Raw genomic sequence first — 15,567 nt, 5'->3', positions numbered from 1 at the left:
TCACCACAGAACTTGCATGTGGATTGAATAGACTTGTTCTTGGCCATCCCTCCCCACCGACCCACAGAAAGGAGCCTCCAGCTGTAGCTGCTGTCTTTTAAACTATCATCTGGATTTTATTTACAGTAACTACATTGGTTCCAGCTGGGGCGGGGGGAGGGGAGGAGGGGAGAGTGCTATGGTTTGCACTTTTCACACGTGTTCATGAACTTGATCCACATGGTTCACTTGAAGCCTGAAGCAGAAAAGAGCAATGTTTTAAATATGCGAGTTCTCCGGCTGTGCGTTTCCAAGAATGAAATAAGGTGTTTTTAATTAGATTGATCAAATGTGTATGGATTGCTCCACTTGCAAATTTCTGCAGTATTCAAGGAAATGTTTCCAAAATCCCTAAGGGTCTGTGCTTACAATACCACTGTAGCTAATGAAACCCTCGCACACTGACGCCAATTATTAAAAGGCATGTTCAAAGGTTTTTCAGAAACATTCCCCTCCCTTTAATTCAGCAAACACATGGGGGACATGGAGGAGAATGAGACAGAAGGATGGTTTTGAGGTTGAGACGCTGGAAATAAATAGATCTGAGATCAGCTCTTAGATTGCATTCCTCTTAGCCCCAAACAAGTCATCGAGGGCCTGATCCAAAGCTATTGAAGTGAATAGAAAGATTCCCATATGCTCCAACAGACTTTGGATCAGAATCTGTGCTTTAGTTTCCTTCTCGGTAAACAAAGAACACCACCACTTCCTTTATCCCTGCTCTTTGCCTGTCTTGTCTATCTAGCCAGTAAGCAGTTTGGAGAAGGAACATAGATATTTGCAGTGCACATAGCATAGTAGGGTTCCCAACTCAGTTGTGGTCTACAAGGATGTGTCTAGCAAGCCTCCCAGCCTGGGACAACAGGGCTCACACCGGTGTTCTGCAAGAAAGCTTCTGAGTCCAAGCCACACATTTTAAGTGCCGTCTATACAGCGTCTCAGCTGGAGCTCCATTTGCTCAGATCTGTTGACCCAGGCTGGGAGGGTCACCAGGCTGTATAGACATACCCTCAGTTCTATTCTCATACAAATAAGACTAACATTTAAAAAAGGAAACATTTATCTTTAAGACACAATTTCTAATCCACACCAGGTCAAGAGGGACCAAACTTCTTTAACGCCTTTCAGGTCTGGAAAAAAAAAACCCAACTTGCTGAGCTTATTTTTATGCCTACTGGATAGGCACTGTGGCCAGCTGTTTTATTGTAAGTCTTGTGATATTCAGTGTTTTTCTTAGAGTCCCAGCTCCCGGGAAATTGCCTGATAAGCTTACCTTCCCATTAAAAATGTGTTGTTCTAGTTTGTTTGTAGAGAAATGCTTGAAAATATGACAAGTTCAAGCTAATGGCTCAGAAGCCAGGAGATAAATACAAATAAATCTTTATTAATTACAAAAAAATCATGATTTTAAGCTACTTATTCAATACTCTTACCTATCTAATAAAGAAGTAGTCCTGTAGCGCCTTAAAGTCTTATACACACACACACACACACACACACACACACACACAGATGAGAGATGAGCCGAGGAAATGGGTTTTGCCCAAGAATGCTCATGATACTATTTATATATATTTTCGTTAGTCTCTAAGGTGCTACAGGACTATTCGTTTTTTAAAGTTACAGAGTAACATGACTACCCCTCTGAAACTTCCTTGTTTAAAGCACCCATCAAATTATCTGGACATTTTGTCCAGCACTACTTGCTGCTGCTGCTGCTGCTGCTTCTAATGGCTAAAAGACTTGCTCAGGCTCTTGCTGTTTCCTTTCTTGGTTACTATGCCCTTCTTTGGTCTGACACCTACTTTGCTCCCTTCCATATCCTCCAAAATGTGACAGTGAAAGTGGTGGTCCTCATCCATCAATCCGTGTGGACGCCTTCATTGTCTCTCCCGTAAGGACAGCACTGGATTTTTCATCCTATCTGTCAAAGGGCCTTAACAACATTTGCCATGCTATTCATCATCCCTTACATCAGAGGTGGGGAACCTTTTTTGGATCGGGGGGAGGGAGGGCGCTGACTCACTGAAAACAAGTGAGAAGTAAAAAAGCCCTCACTGATGTGGCCACCAACTGAGAAGGAGAAAGACATTCTCCTCACACCACAGAGACTAGGAGGGCCCAGGCTAGTAGATTTTGTGTGCTCCAGCCCTGCAGGAGAACAGCAGGGTGGGGTGGAGGGAGTTGGAATGCCAGCATGAACTCCCCAATATTGTGTGCGGGAGAGGGTGCTGAGGCTCAGGGGCCAGATTCTAACCCAGATACCCGCGCCTTAGGTCCCCACACCTGCCTTACATTACCTATCAACCACATATCCTGAAATCTAGTCCTTTCTAAAATACCCAACTCTTCCCATGATGGCCACAGCTAATTAATTCTATGCACAATCAAATCTTTTTGATTGTCAACACTCGGGGTGGGGGACAAAACTTACTTTGATTTGCACATTCTCTGTTCTGTGCTGAGCATGTTGCATACACGAGACAGGGAAACTGGAATAGAGGGCATGACCCATGCCTGCAGCCTTCACACAGGCAAAACTCCAGATGAAACTGTCTCCCCTCCTCTAACCTTTCACTCAGACACACTCCTTGTGGCAGTTGCCGGGCATAGAAATCACTGATTGTTTTACATCAGAGGGTTTCCTTGTCCATCCCTCCCCCCCATCCCTCATTGGAGCCAGTGAGAGTTTTCCCTGAGAAAGGACTCCAGGAACACAGATTTATGATACGTATCCTTCTTAGCACTCTTAGCAGGGAAGCAATGGACAGAGCAGACATGGAAATCTCGCTACTACTCACTCCTACACTTGGTTTCTCCAGATTCTGGCACATTTGGCAGGGTACAGAGATTGTGGCTTTTGCTGCTTCAGCTCATGCTGTGCCTATTCTTCAGGTAATAGAGGCCAGTTTCCAGCATGTATAACCACCTCTAGGAGATCACCTTAAAAACCAAATAGACGATTTCACATGCGAACTACAAAATCCTGAGGTTGATTTTGAGGCATATTATCTGTGCAGGTGGAAAAGCAAGCCCAAGCAATGTTTCAACAGATTCAAACCAAGATTTCAGCTATTGAACAGGGTGACAGTTTTCCCTATGTTCTTTTTCTGTTGCCTGTAAATGATTGCCCTAGGAAAAATCCTCTCGCTTGTGTGGTACCTTACAGGTTGAATAGAAAATTCAACCACAAGCTGGTTGTTTTCCCCAGCTGGCAGTGCTGGAAGTCACACTGCAATTGAATGCACAGGTTTTCTGGCTTGTGAAGCCATAAGAATGGCCACCTTACTTAGGAAATGACTAGTGCTCCTTTTTTCATCCTAGGGGCATAACATTATTTAGTGTGTGAACTATACCCTTCTCTCAAGAGATGGGATTATTATTATTATTTAGCTGTCCTTGGCCTCAGGCTACAGCTACCTTATGCAGTGTGTCAGCACAGCCCTGTCACTAAAAGTCAGCTTGTGTGAAAGCTATTTGTCAACACTTAACAAAATATGTTGATATGTATTGGTTTGTCAACAGCAGAGTGCTCTTACCAACAAAGCTACAGTCACACTTTCATGTGCCCCTGAAAAATGTTGTGATTCGTGTGTAAGGATTAAGCACCTGTGAACAACAAAACTTTTGTTGTTCAAGTGCAAGTGGGGTCATAGCCTTGCTCTTGAAGGCTTGGAAACTCATCTAGGAATTGAAAAAAAAAATAGGATTCAACTTCTGGTTCCGGGAATGATCAATTATCCTCCTTTTTTTAAATACTTTGAGATCTACAGTAGAAAAGAACTGTAGAAGAGCTCAGTATTAATTAAAATGGCCCTACCAAAACAACAGTTGAGGAGTGTAATCTGAAATATAGAGAGTTATAACTGGAAGTTAAATCACTTCCCAAGAATTTTTTCCAGTCTCATTTCTAAGCTATATCAAATCAGATAAGCGTTAGAGAAAACAAACTGAATAATGTAGATATTTATTTAGTTGGAAAACTTATGAGCCTCTTGAGTTTTGATCATCATTAATTTTGCTATGGCTACATTCTTTTTAAAATGGCATGATATGACAGATGCTTTCTTGTAGCATGAAAGGCAAGACTTCTTATACAATCTCTTAATAGTCTTGTAATGGAGCAGCAGGAAGAAATATGACAAAAAAGGCTGAATCCCTTAATTTGGAGAATGAGAATAAGAACAAATCAATTATGTAAATATTAAGAGCCAATTTAATCCCTGATATTACACCAGTGAAGCCCATGGTGCTAAAATGAAGCAATTTTAGAGAAAGCATGCACTTGCTTTTGGACAATGCAAGTTTTAGTTGATTGTACGAGCTTCAGCATTTAGGAAGCATGATGATAGTACTATATGGCCATCTAGTGATAAGGTTGATAAAGAAGCCGTTGAATAAAGATGCCTGACTAATCAGTCTCTCTTCCTGTTTCCTGTTGATCTTTAGCAGCATTATTAGGGATGGGTTCAAACTATGGAAAAGTTTGAAACTAGATATGGTTTCAAATTTCACAATTGGACCATGTCTTTAGGACAAGCTGAACCAAAACCAGAATAGCTCTGGAAAACACTCTGAAAATCAGGATCCTTTTGTAGCTAATGCCCAGCTCTAGCTTTTAATGATATTTAACGTCATATGCCAGTATTTATGTGGGAAAAAAGGTTCAAAATCCACTACAAACTTCTTCCATATTCTTTACTTAACCAGTCATTTTCCTCATTAGCTGGTTAAGCAACCTTAAGGCTATTTCACATGGCTAAGATTGCACAAAATAGCCTTAACAGATCGGACAATTCAGCCTGGGGAATGCAAATCTCCATCCTGGGAATAAGGCATGATGAAGGCACCACAGCTAATATCTGTATCCTTAACAAAAAACTTTAGAAAGGAAACAGAGGAAGTGGAACCTGACCAGCTCTGGCAAATCCATCAAGAGGAGGCCTCTCACTGCTGGATTGTGGGAGCAGCCCCGACGTGGTTGTCCCTTTGGGATCTTTGTTGCAGTAAAAGATATCCATGTGTGACTGGAGTGGCATTGTGAGCTTCCACCAGAGGATTCTGATAGTAGCTTGAGGTTAGGCAAGTCCACAGCCTCCTTCTGGGAAATTAATACACGCACACATGTAACTGTGAAACAGAGGAGATGTGCAAATGAATTTTGATTGCAGTCACCCCATAAGGGTTGTTAGCATGTTTTGACAGCAGGATATTATAGCAGCTTTTGTTTGAGAAAATGTTTGTAATATTCTAAAAGTGATAAAAATGATGGAATATTGCATAGGAGACCTGCTAAATGACTATCAAGTGTACACTAAAGAATGAGAATCAGTGCCTGGAAACATAAAAGGAGGATATTTATTTGTTGACAAACAGAATGTTAGATATGCAGATGCTCCTGCTTTTTGCCAAAATATATTAAATAAGAGCAATATGTCTTCTCTGCCTTCCAGAAAAGACACACACACACACCTTGTTGATTGCTTTCGGAGTTGCTTTCAGCATGCAACATGTTACACACCATCTAGTCCTGATGTAAGCCCAATGAAATAAATAAGTGACACAATAAAAATGAGTTGAGCCATTTAATCTGAATCAAAACACACACGTGACCACCAGTCACTCTCAGAAACTAGACTAAGAGGAAAAAATCTTCCTTCATTGTCTTTCCAGACAGTTTAGATGGTTTGAATAAATATTTGAATAGTTTCTAGTGGAGCTTTTTATCATTAATAATTTAGGAACATTCACCAAGTGAAACCGAAACAGACAGCCCCCTAAACTGTACATCATTTACATTTTAATATTCTTTAGTTATTTAAAAAAAAAAGGTATTTCCCCACCTTCTGCTGGGTACTTTTATACGATGATGAGTCACATCATCTTACATTTTTTATTGTGTCTATGTAAGGAACAGCCCTTCATCATAAGATTCAAACAAAATGCTCCATCTTAAGCAAAGTCCAGTCAAATGGAAAAATGAACCATAAAAAAATGAGAGCCTGTAAGGAACAAATGAGTATTCTGTAAAAAGCATCGTGCAAAAATAAGGATTTTGGGGCACAGCTAATGTACACATTCTCTGACATTTTCAGAGAGTTTTACATGGGCATCTTCGCACAAATTAAATGAACAAAAATGATTGATTATGTCAGCTAGGATTTTAAATGAGTTTACCTGCTCCTAACAAAGTTTTCATTGTGTAGTTGAAATATTTATACAACTCTCAAATTGCCATACTTTCCTCTGCTATGTAGAATAGACAATGAATATTTGTTCTAGTCATGACATGGGGTTGCGCTGCATTGCCACCTAGTGGCAAGGTGTGTACAAGAATTTTGCCTGAAAGATGGCTGGCTGATCATTTGCTAAATACTACAGTGTGTACAATTCCTACTGGCGTAAATGATTCTTGTATTAATGTTATGGATGTGGGACCTGATCCAAAGCCCAGTGAAGTCATTGGAGCCCACTGATTCCACCAGGATTTGGATCACTCCGACAGTGCTAGAACCGTAGTGAGCATTGCACCACACTGAAGGAAGAAGTTCCTGCAAAGTGACACTGAAGGATGGTTACTTGCTGATTTAACCAAGGGTGGGGTTTATGGATGGGTGAGGCAGTGCAGACAGAGGACTTTCACCTCACTAGCAGGTGGGAAGGGAATTAGATTGCAACCAGAATGATGTGAAGGTGGGAGCAGGCAGGGGAAAGCACAGACAGGACACTCTGCTCTTTATTGGCATGTATATTCTGTTGCTGTGTTTTCCTAAGTTTATGACTGTGTTCCCTTTCTCCTAAGGAGGATTCATTTGTTCATGAACTTTCTTGATATGCTTGCAAGTGGAGAAGTTTTTCCTGATAAGGGTACCGAGGAAGGGCACTTTTCATTAAGCCAGGTTCCTGGGTGGGGGCGGAAGGTAATTTAGTTATTTGCCAAGAGGGACCCTAGATGTGCTGAACCCAGCCCCTTTCTATAGTCGTTAAACACCTGGCACAATGGTTACACCTGTATAGAGGAGTGCACGGAGGCCCCCACTAAGGATCAGTGCCTATTGTGCTTGGAGCACTGTGAGCTCCTGAGGACAGTGAATGATTCCTGTGTTTGTCCAGTGTACCTGGGTAAGACATATGAAGAGCAGAAGAATAGTGTCATCCCCGTTGTAGATGGGGAACAGAGATACAGAAAGATCAAAGCAACTTCCTCAGGGTTGCCCAGGACACGTGCCGCAGTGTTGGGAACAAAACAGAGTTATCCTGAGTGGCAAATGAGATGAAGTCAAGGCAGCAAAGATGATAACCAGTGACAATCCTGACTTGGCCTTCAGGCATAGCGGATACATTATGTCCACAGGCATAACCTTGTCCCATCTGTCTCTCATGATGTTAAAAGGTGATTGTACAACCACAAGATAAAGCCAATCAAACCAGGCTGCAAAATGTATTTGTGCACCGTCCAAACAGATTAGTTTACCCTCTGCATTTAAATCGGAGCTGGACACTATAAAACAAGATATCAGACTTTGAATCATTTGTTGTAGAGAGACACAGACCATGGGAAAAGACAATGGAAAAAGCTAATGGAAATCATATGTTAAGTTTCACCATGGGAACCAGTTTGAGAAATATGTGGGAAAAAGGAAGCACCAGTGGCAGAGTCACTGAACTGTAATCTCACCAGGTTCCAGACACTTACTGGGTCAGGCCTGCTCAGTAGGTAGACAGGAGATATCTTGATGAAAACAAAGTTTTCTAGGGAGTGATCATGGCAGCTCTGTAGTTGGCATTCTTCTCTCTGAGGGGCTGTCCTTTGAATGAGATGTAGGACATGGCCCTTGACTGCTTCATGATCATTAACACTCCTAGTCACGTTCTGGAAAAGGAGAGGTCAGAAGTCTAGATAGGCTGTAGTCCAGCCAGAATGCTGAACATCTCTGCAGCATCCATAAGGAAAGTGGACTGACCAGCTCTGTCCTGTGTCCCTCTTCCCTGAACCTCAATATGCAGTTAATCTACAAAGCTGCACTCCTCTAACTGGAACTTTTTTTTTGGTCATGGTTTGCAGTACATGGAAAGCAAAGCTTGTGGCTCTGATGAGAAGCAGTGGATCAGATTAGAAATTCAGCAGGAGCAAGTCCTGAAGCAGTTCTTTGGGATTCTAGGAAACAGCCTAAAGGGGATGTATTTCCACCTACGGCACAAAAATATCCATCAGTTGCTGTTCAAATACGCACTCCACTGAATGAATCGATTCTGCTGCCTTTGTGAAGTTGTTTCAGCAGAGGAGAGTAACACTGCACACATGGGCAGTAGGTGAACCTAGGGCTGGAGGAGACAAGTCTTCAGCCCTGCCTTCCACCTGAGGCCCCGCTGCTGCTGCCCCTGTGGGAGCAAAGTACTCCCTCACTGTAGGAACAGGCCCCCCTGAATTGGTGGGCTGCAGCCCTGACCTGCTCCTCCCCATCCTCCCCGAACATGGGAAGCAAGGAAGGCAGGCCCTGGCCTCCTAGAACATGGGGATGGTGGACAGGAAGATGGGCGACCCCCCCCCCCATCTTTCTCCTCTACCTCAGGAGCCTGAGGAGGGCTGACAGTGAAGTATGGGCAGGGCCAGCCAGGCAGGTTGGGAAGTCATTGCCTTCCCATGTCTTTTACAGCTGCTGCCCATGACTACACAGTAGTTTAAGACAAATAAAGAACATGGTATCATTCAAACAGCAGCTAAGTAAAACAGATGTAATTCATTCACAGACACTGTGCATGGGTGCTGCTCCAGAGCACCCTCCTGGAGCCTCTAGTTCCAGGTTTCCACAGTGCTCTTCTTGGAAACTGCACAGACTCCTCATCCTGCTGCCTATCATCCCCAGAAGTTCCCCCTCAACTGGGCTTGGAGCCTCCTTTTGGGTTACCCACCCAAGCAACTCAGTCTCTTGATTCTCCACAGGTGGGTCTAATCAGCCAACACACAGGTACTTACTCAGAGAGAGGAGAGCCTTGCCCCTCCAGCTCTCCAAAGCCCGTGGGCTCAGGCCTTTAAAAGAACAATAGTCTGGGTTGTCCTATCTCTTTGCTCTCTTAGGGTACGTCTAGACTACAGGCTTCTGTCGACAGAAGTTTTGTCGACAGATACTGTTGACAAAACTTCTGTCGATAAAGAGCGTCTAGACTACATTGAGTTCTGTCGACAAAGCAAGCTGCTTTGTCGACATGGTAGTGTAGACTCAAAGGACAGTTTACATGCAATAACACCTTCTGTCGACAGAAACTCTGTCGACAGAAAGCGTTATGCCTCGTAAAATGAGGTTTACCAGCGTCGACAAAACTGCTGAGTTCTGTCGATGTTATGTCAACAGAACTCAGCAGTAGTGTGGACGCAGGTATAGTTTTGTCGACAAAAGTCCACTTTTGTCGACAAAACCCTGTAGTCTAGACACACCCTTAGACACCAACTATTCCATGGGACCATCTTCCTCTCTCCCAGTGACTGCTTCAGTTATTTTTCTGGCCTTCAGCTGTTTTGTTGGATTTGTGGAATGGGACAATAGACCTTCCAAACTACTTCCTCTGGCCTTAAAAGTAAATACCCTGTTATAAACACTATAGAATCACCTGACTGAAATTTGGCCCAAAGATTAACATCCTTTCTCTTGCCTCTTCAAAATATGCAACATGCTACTGGTAATTCTTGAGAGATCTGTGCGCTAGCTATGGCTATATAACTGCTGTCACTTTGTGTTCTACATCCTACACCTGTATATTTTGAAAGCATCTGAATGTGATGCCATTTTGTAGGCATGTTTAGAGCATGTTACTGAAGAGAGCCATACTATACTTTTTCTTATGGAGACTTAATTTTTGTTCTCTCTTGCGTCTGGCTTTTCTTAACATAAAATAAAATCTGTTCTAATTGGAAGCATATGGTAACCTTTGGTGTCAGAAATAGGGCTGAGTGAAGAGTTGATTTTTCAGTTCATTGGCAGTTTTGAAAAGCCAAAAGACTAATGCATTTCGGGGTTGGAACAAAACCAATTTAAAAAAAACCACCCCAAAAAACAGCAATTCAAAAGGTCAAAAATATTGCATTTTGTACTACACAAAGTGTTTTGTTTAACAAAACTGACCACTTTAGAACACTAGATTATTTTAAAAAGGAAACTTACAAACATTTTGGTTTTTCAATTTGAAATTACTTTTTTTCCAATGTTTATTAAATGATATATTTTAATTATGTTGGAACTTTTTAAAAGCCAAATGAGCAATTCAGCAGACTAGATAAAAGTACTTTTGTAATCACCAAATCTGTGTTTTTGGCGCTCTTCCCACAATGAGAATTTTTTCCTAAGAAAAACAGCATCTCCAATAGCACCACACTGCTCTCTATAAAGCTGAAGCACTGTGTCAATACTGACTGAGGGACAAGTGACACATATTAAATCAGCAACAGCACATCCTGCAGTATTTGAGTATTGCTTGGAGGTTTTTCTATACAGCTACTCATCAGACCCAATCCAGCTTAAGCTTGAAAGATCTGATGAATTCACAGGCCAGCATGGTCTGGCTGCAGGCCCATAAGCCACTGCAATACTACCATTTAATTGTGCCGCTACTGTGTTTGGGAACTAAATCACTAGTATGTTAAAAGATAACTATATATATATGCCATCTGAGTGGATCTCAGTGTGTTCTGATTTGGAATGTGTGCCTTGTGGTGTATTTTGCTAAGCCGGATAAATGACGATGACACACAGGAAGGACACTGAGTAGCAAGACAGCATTTTAAGTACCGCATTTCTATTTATCGGTGCAGTGACTGGTTATATAAAAAAGCAAGCAACAAGGGAAAAACAAAACCCCCTCTATTTCACATGCACAGGGGAAAATGCCATTCTGTTGGTTGCATGCTGTTTCGCATTAAAATGTTTTTCATGGAGATAAAGGCAGTGGGAATTTGCAAGGTCTTGGAGCAGTCTTGAAGACATGTAAAGATAACTAGAGAAAGCAGAAGATTACTAGATAGGCAGCTGCATTCAGTTCTGTAGTAGCAGTAGTATTTTGTGTGTGTCTAAATACATCCAGAAGGATTTCACAACTGAATAACAAAATAAAAAGCTGTTTGTAACATGTGCCTGTTACAAAGGATTCAGGATGTATATAGTGTTAACACATAAACAAACACATTCAGCAGAAATCATAATACCCATTATCATTTATTAAATACCAACTACTCCCAGAGTTGGAAGGATATACAGTGAACAAAGATGCGAGCCTAACACCTTGCCCTGACGGGCAGATTAACAGTGCAAGAGAAATCCAGAACTGATGGTTTTCCAGCTGCTTTACTGCTTTGTGCAACAGGTAAAAATATTAATTATATAGTTTAGCATTGTGCGTCTATCTGACTGACTGTCAGTGAGTCCACTTGTTCAGGAACGCCTCCTAAACAGCAAGAGCTAGGATCACCAAATTTGCTAAGCAGCTTCCTTCTTATCCTAACTTAAAGCAAGGTCAGGATTTGGTTATGCCAGGAAAATTGGATGTGCCTGGAATTTGATAGTTTTCCATAACACAGAAAAGGAAGGGGCTGATTGGAGGAGAACTGCAGAGTGACCCCTGGGGCCATCCACACCAGCAAGACAGTGGCCAGCTGGGGCTGGGACTTGCCATCTTGCCAGCCATTGGACCAGGTAAGTGCCCCCCACCCAAGCCCCTCCCCACCAGCCACTGGCTCTACCATAACCAGCCCTGTCCATCTAGCCTGGTCCTGGTTAGGGGGGAGGGGGCAGCAGGGGGAGTAGAGGCCAGATGGGGAGGAGCTGGACTGGGAGGGGCAGGGGATGGGCTGGGCATGCTGCTAGGAGGGGCGGGGGTGGGGGGGAGCTGGGCATGCTGGCCAGCCCCCCTTTCACTGGGAGCCACTGGTTCGGGGAGGGTGTCTAGGCATCACAGCCGCTGCCCACCCCCCAGAGGGAACTGGCACCTGGGGTTGGACAGCTCATCTCTGCCCTCCTCTTGTGAGGAGCCACTGGGGGATCTGGGTAGCCCCACTTTGCAGAAACTAGCAGCCTTCCCCAGGAGAAGCCTCCAAGGTAGTGCAACCCTGGCCCTTCGGGAGAAGCTGCAGCTGAAGCAGCACCACCCTCACCATCACAGGCAGCCCAGTAAACCCCCCCCCCCAGCCTCTCAGCCACTTGCCCTGAGCCTGATGCCCTAATCCCTGTACAGACCCTCTTCCCTGAGGCCCCCCCACCTCTCGCCCCCTGCCCTGACTCCTGCAGTCCAACCTTCTGCCCACAGTCCTCCTACCTCCCAACCCCTGCCTTGAGTCTCCTGCCCTGCAGCTCCCAGCCCCCTGGAAATCCATTCCCTACCCTGAGCTCTCACAAGAACTCACAAGACAACACCAAGTAAATCCGAGAGAGAGAGAGAGAGAGAGAGAGAGAGAGAGATGCCCTTTATGCAGTAACAAGAACATACAAAATAAATGTAAACAAACTGCACAAGCGATACAACTTTTCTCCCCCTTAACCACACATACTAAAGAAATTCTATTGACCATCTCAGACATACCTTGCTTCTCTTAGTTTCACATCCAGACACCAGTTTCCTGGCTCCACCGATCCAGACACTAGTTTGTTCCATCATCATTAAATCACTTAAGCAATGAGGATTTCTACAACTTCAATCTGGAATTTATTCTTGACATTCAGTCTTGAGTTTTCCTTTGCTGTGTTGCAACCAAGTTACACCCTTCAAGTCACCTTTGCCAACTTCCCTCCACCCAGGTTGTTTTCAGCTATTTTTGTTCCACTTAGCCCACATCTGCTTACCTTTTGGATGCTACAATGGCACAGTCCAGAGCAAAGAAAAGTCCCCTTCCCAGGGTGTGTGGCAGTCCGTCTTCCATTTCTAACACTATTCAGCTCTATTTCAGCCAACTAACCAGTGCCGGATAGAAGCAAATTTTAGTTCTGCGCTTACAACTGAGCACTCCCTAACAAGGAAAGGAAAAAAGGGGGGAAAACGGAAGAGATAACAGAAAGGAAGATTTTCTGCACCACATCCACATTTAATCACATATAGTTCAGAATGGCCATCGCCATTTGCACAGTATCATTTTGGCCTGAAATGGGATATATAACATATTTTAATATACCATTCTTCTCAAGGTGCTTGATCGTAGATCTGCTGAAGTCACACAAAAGACTACTGGACTTCAGTAGGCTTTGAATCAAGCCATTATATTATATAGTTCCACCCCCTTCTCATAATATCTGATCACTTAATGAAGTTTATCCTTAAACTGTGAGCCAGGCTGGATTTAGACCTTGTGTGCTCTAGGCACAGCATCTTCAGCATCTCTTCATGTGGCTCAGCTGGGAGCCCCCTTGCCGCATCCCAATGGGGCCCTTGTGTAATGAACATTCTAACCACAGAAAGCTGAACACTCTTGCCCCACCCTTTTTCCAAAGTCCTGCTCCCCATCCTCTTCCACCCTCACTCACTTTCACTGGGCTGGGGCAGAGGAATGGGGTGCAGGAGAGAGTGAGGGCTCTAAGGTTGGATCCTCTAAGGTTGGATCCTCCTGCCCCTGTGCCTAAGAGTTGGACATTCCAGAGCCTTCTGGGAGATGGATAGCACCAGGGAGACTGCCTTTGCTGACTGGACTTTTAGCAGTCTGGCCAGTCCTTTTTTTTACTGTGTGTTCTGGTCAAAAGCCAGAGGCCAGGCAATCCTGACAGCTCGGTGTGGCCTGCTCTGCCTCCTAACCTTGCTTCAAGAAGGCAACTAGAAAAATCCCATGACTTGGCAACCATTGAACCAAGGCATGTGTCTACTGTGCCTAATTGGAAATCCAGCCCTAGCTGTAAGGTAGTGAATATCGATAGCCCCTTTTTACAGATAAGAAACTAAAGGCCAGAGAAGCTCAGTGATTGGTCCAAGGCCACATAGGAAGTCTGTGGCAAGCAGGTCTGACTTAAACCCAAGTATTTCAAATCCTAAGCTAGTACCCAAAAGCCTGGACCAGTCTTCCTCTAAAAAAAGGATCAAAGCAAATTTCAGTCAATAAAAAGTAAAAACAGGGTTGATATTACTGCCTATTGCCAATAACTCTCCCTAGCAGAACATTCAGCACAAATAGAGAGGCAGAGGACTGGAATAAACAGAGTATTTAGGATCAAGACTGATGGACATTTGTCGAACTCAGTGGGGGAAATACTCAGGATCAGGTATGAAATGCATTGAAAGATTGTTGTGAAGATGCAAGATTGCCAAGGGTTTTACAGCAGAGGACTGAGATGTACTGGCAAAGAAAGTTCAGGAACTCCACAGTGGAAGTATAGTGAATGCTAAAGATCAGGGTTGAGTCACACTTGGAAAACTTCACAGGGAAGTTTATATAATATATGTCTAGCTCTAGCTATTACTGCTAGTCCTTTAGTTTCATTGGCTCTGCATTTATCTGAAAAACAAAACGAAGAGACAACCAGCAACCAAATACGAGGCTGGTCTAGGAAGGAGAACATATTCTGCACTAGAATAGATTCTCAGACAGAAGAGAAGACAGAGAATGTTCATGCTAGGAAATGGGCTATTCCAAGGACAACCAAAAATTAAAATTAAGGTTAAGTCTGAACCAAATGGCAATTAAAAGCAAAAGAAAATATTGAACATATTAAAAATTCTACTTTCTCTCCTTCCCCCACTTTCATCTTGACATGCCATATACTCTCTCTCAAAGCTATTTTGGAGAGAAAAAAATACATATTCTAAAAATAACCTGCTGTGTCCTAAAACATTAAGTGTCCAGTCTGAGTTTCTCTGTCAAGTGAAGGCATCAATACTGAATGCAGTAAATCAATGACAAATCTGATGTTAACAAGTAGGGGTAGGGGTGTGTATGTAGCTGTTAAATGAATACAAAGAAAAAAAATGTTGCTTCTGAGTAAGATGAATGGAAGGAGCATCTAGGGAATGTTTCCATTGAAGGCAATGGAAATCCTGACCTTCGCAGGGTCAGTACTAATCACAAAGTCAGCTGCTATACCACGAAGGCTTATTTTCTGTACCCAGTTGAAGGTGCTTCACTTTTCATTGTCACATAAGGCCACTGTTTCATTTTCTCCTTCCCCTTACTTCCCTTTAGGTGGAGAGAAAAGTTCCTTTAGCCCCCTGGCTAAATCATATTCCGTTCCTTCCATGGTAAATGAAACTTCAAACAAACAAAAATTTCCCTGGTCATTTCTCCCTGGGGCGCATACCAGCAGCTGCTCCCCTCTGTGGGTCATTCCTTTTCATGATGAAAAATGAGCTACATTTAGTTTCCCTCTTGCCAGCAGGCCTTTCTCCCAGTCTATTGTTCCCATCAATCCATTTGGAAATGTAGAGGGAACATTGCTTCCATCCATCCTTCCTCACCCAGAGAAGATACAGAATTCTGGAGGGGAGTGTTTTTTTCCCCCTCACTGGGGAAACAGATGGAAGAAGATTCTAGTGCAGACTCAAATTAAAGAGGATCAGGAGAAACAG

The 15,567-nt window shown here is 43.2% G+C and overlaps 1 long non-coding RNA gene across 2 annotated transcripts in view; it reads right to left on the bottom strand.

Annotated features, from left to right (window-relative positions):
- LOC142818349 (uncharacterized) overlaps window positions 1-15,567 on the bottom strand; it is a 158,111-nt gene that overhangs the window by 87,521 nt on the left and 55,023 nt on the right. For both annotated transcript variants that reach the window (XR_012895815.1, XR_012895816.1), the window contains exon 3: window positions 12,867-13,030. This is a non-coding gene — a long non-coding RNA (uncharacterized LOC142818349). The remainder of the gene's footprint in view (window positions 1-12,866; window positions 13,031-15,567) is intronic.

This window comes from Pelodiscus sinensis, chromosome 1, assembly GCF_049634645.1.
Source record: "Pelodiscus sinensis isolate JC-2024 chromosome 1, ASM4963464v1, whole genome shotgun sequence".
NCBI lineage: Eukaryota > Metazoa > Chordata > Testudines > Trionychidae > Pelodiscus > Pelodiscus sinensis.
This window is presented reverse-complemented; position numbering and strand designations above follow the sequence as displayed.